Consider the following 3,359-nt stretch of genomic DNA (forward strand, 5'->3'; position numbering starts at 1 on the left):
TTTCCCCCTATCACTATTCTATATCTTCTATTATTCATGTTTCAAATAAAATTGCTGCTGAAACTTCTATTGATAATGAAAAGAAAACAAAAAAAAGAAACACGACAGTTTGAGTATAGAGAAGTTTTTCAGCTGTTCTAGTTTTGCTTTCATTGTTTATGAAAGCTTGACGTTGTGATGCAAGTAACACACGAGTTAGTTTTTTCTCCGACGTTCCATCAATCTCCGAAGTCCTGAAAAGGATACAGACAGTGCTTCGCTTCTCTGATTAAGCTATACAAAAAAAAAAAGACAAAAAAAAAACAAGAAGATACTGGCGGAGGCGTGACTGTGAATGTGTGGTAAGAAACTTGTTTTTCCAACCACATGATTTCGAGTTCAGTCCCCTTGGGCAGGTATCTTCTACTAATGTCTCGGGCGGACCAAAGCCTTGAATGTATTTGGTAGACGGAAACTGAAAGAAGCTCGTTGTGCACATATAACATGCGCGTGTGTATGTATGTGTGTGTGTGTGTGCGCGCGCGCGTGTCTGTCTGTCTGTCTGTCTGTCTGTATGATTCTGTTGTCTTTGTGCCCAGCCACCGCTTGAGTGCCGGTGTTGGCGTATTTACGTTCCGGTAACTTGAAACGCTTGAATAAGTATCAGGCTTAACAGAAAACAAGTACCCGAGTCGATTGATTCGACACTAAAAGTTTCCTCAACGCAGTGCCCCAGCATGGTCGCAGTCTAATGACTGAAACAATTAAATGATGAAAGATATAGTGATCATTTCTCTTCCATTCATCATCAACATAACTAATAATTTGCGTAGCCATCGACCTCATACCGAATTACTCGTGAACATTTTCACTGACTAACACCAAACTACCTACACAGGTTAAATAAATGTCTTTGCCATCGGGGTAAACGGTACAGTTACTTTCAGTTATGGAGATTAGCTGCCCATAAGACCTTACCAAAGATCTAACGCAGATTAACTAATGTGTTTACTCTGGAAAGAGCAGTCAGCGGACCACACAGCTGGTTCAAAGGAACTGCCAATGCTATAGCAAAGCGAGTGTTATAGCAAATAGATTTATTCCTAATGTCGGATAGCAGCTACATTGATATCTGTTGCTGGAGGAAGAGCCGAACCGTCTGTGCAATGATGGCTTGAGAACAGATGGGTCAAGTCACTATTTCCGATTTTGGCTACTGTACTGCAGTAATATTATATCACTTGCAACTTCCATTAGAATCCTTTTGCTCATAAATTCACTTCTCATCTAACAATATTTGCTTCAAGCCATGTAGATATTATAAGTTTCATAATTAATCTCTATACATTTTTTCTCCCCGTTTTTTTTTTGTTGTTTTTTTTGTTTTTCGTTCTCATTCCATTTTTTCCCTCCCATCTCTTTCTATCGAAGAGCGTAGGCTCGAAACGTCAAGGACTTTTCTACTCTTCTTCCCGATCGTAAAACTAATATATTTGCTTGTTGTTCCCTCACCTGTCTTCGTCTTTTGTTTTTGTTTTTTTTGTAAATTTGAACTAGATATTATAAATATGTAGTTATTTAAACTTATTGTCTGGAGGAGAAGAAGAAGAAGAAGAAGAAGAAGAAGAAGAAGAAGAAGAAGAAGAAGAAGAAGAAGAAGAAGAAGAAGAAGAAGAAGAAGAAGAAGAAGAAGAAGAAGAAGAAGAAGAAGAAGAAGAAGAAGAAGAAGAAGAAGAAGAAGAAGTGCATTACCACTAATTACGAAACTCAAGAATTCTCAGAACACTTAGATTTTTTTTAAACTTTATTTTTGTAGTATTGTTTACGCCCAGATCAACTCTGGGGACGGGAAGAAAAAACCTAATGCTAAAAAGTGTTCGAACGAGACAATTCAGTATTTTTGTTTAAAATACAGTGCATTTAAGAATACATTATATAAGGTGATTTTTTTCTTTTACTTTTTCTTTTTGAGGAAGATATTGCTGTTTCTAGAAGGTAGAACCATTAAGTAGTGGCGACCTTGTTAGCACGATGACGACGACGACGACGACGATGATGATGATGATGATGATGATGATGATGATGATGATGATAAGGATGGTGATAATGATGAGGACGATAATGATGACGACAGTGAGCCCCGGGTCAATTTTCCTGACGAATATTTACTTATCAAAACAGTTTTACTGTGTTGCGTTACCATTGCCCAATGTATTTTGCCATTTTTTTAAAAAAAGATATTAGGTTGTGACATGATTGAGATTTCGTTGCTATTTCTAGCAGATTGATTGAATGACAGGGCAGATGCTCTCTCAATTAGCTCGTTTAAATTTTGAGTTTACAAGCTAGAAATTTCGAATTTCTCTCGGCTGGAGTTTGACGATGCGTTGGTCCTCGATACGGCGGCTCGCATTTAAAACGTTTGCAGCATATTTTGCATAAAATAGAGATAAACATTACTCTGTTGGATTAGAAATGAAACGCTGGTTGTAACTGAGAATCAAAAGTACTTCAAATAGAAGCGATGATATAGTCAACAGGTTCTCAAGAACGTAACTGTTTATGGTAGAGATGAAATATTTACAAAAAAGCTAGAAACAAACAAACAAACAAACAAAATATAATAAGTCAGAGAGAGAGAGAGAGAGAAAGCGAGATATATCTTTAGTTTCCTTTCCAAAATCTGCAATAGCTTTTGAGTTATTTTTCTATTCGATATGGCACAAAGTGGTATTGTAACTTAAACATGCTCCAAATTTTTAATATATAGGAGAATATAAAGCAACACTAAAAGAAATTCAAACCTGTTGCTCCTCACCTGTTATATTCTACGTAATGGCTTGGGTGTTGATCCTTTTCCCTCAGTTTATATTTCATCGAAATTGTGTCAGTAGTGAGTAGCTGCCATTTTAACGTTTAGATAGGTTTACTACGAAATATAACGAGTAGTCAGTAATACAACAGTTTACGTTCACACTTTGACCTAAAATAACAACTGCTGAAACACAACCATCTATAGCGGAAACGTAATATACATGTTAGATGTGAGTCAAAGGAAGAGCTTACTTGTAATCGCTTTACCTGCTAAAACTCACGAATTCTTTTACTTTGCGCCCTACTGTCTTGAAGGAGGAAAGAGACATTGTTCAAAGTGGTCCTAAAAATACAATAGGAAACGATGGTCATGACCATAAGTTTGCTAAATTAAAGGCGAACGAGATTAAACAGAAAAGAACATACGTCCTAATTTCTGAAGACTGGAATGAATCTCAAAAAGCCAGATTATCTATCCGTCTCTCTATCTGACTTGCTATATACGTGCGTGTGCTTGTGTGTGTGTGTGTGTGTGTGTGTGTGTGTGTGTGTGTGTGTGTGTGTGT

General features: G+C 36.9%; 1 protein-coding gene and 1 long non-coding RNA gene across 4 annotated transcripts in view; one reads left to right on the top strand and one right to left on the bottom strand.

Moving 5' to 3' along the window:
• The window catches only part of LOC106877067 (transcription factor SPT20 homolog), a gene marked incomplete at its 3' end in the record, with an annotated part of 52,248 nt that overhangs the window by 467 nt on the left and 48,422 nt on the right, over positions 1-3,359 (top strand). The gene's annotated exons all lie outside the window — the stretch shown is intronic.
• Positions 1,727-3,359, bottom strand: part of LOC106877066 (uncharacterized) — a 28,100-nt gene continuing 26,467 nt past the window's right edge. For 2 of the 3 annotated variants that reach the window (XR_001410324.2, XR_008265744.1), the window contains exons 3-4: positions 2,798-3,136; positions 1,727-2,440 (exon numbers count right to left, since the gene is read on the bottom strand). This is a non-coding gene — a long non-coding RNA (uncharacterized LOC106877066). The remainder of the gene's footprint in view (positions 2,441-2,797; positions 3,137-3,359) is intronic. The other variant, XR_001410326.2, reaches the window with a different exon arrangement.

This window comes from Octopus bimaculoides, chromosome 16, assembly GCF_001194135.2.
Source record: "Octopus bimaculoides isolate UCB-OBI-ISO-001 chromosome 16, ASM119413v2, whole genome shotgun sequence".
Taxonomy (NCBI): Eukaryota; Metazoa; Mollusca; class Cephalopoda; order Octopoda; family Octopodidae; genus Octopus; species Octopus bimaculoides.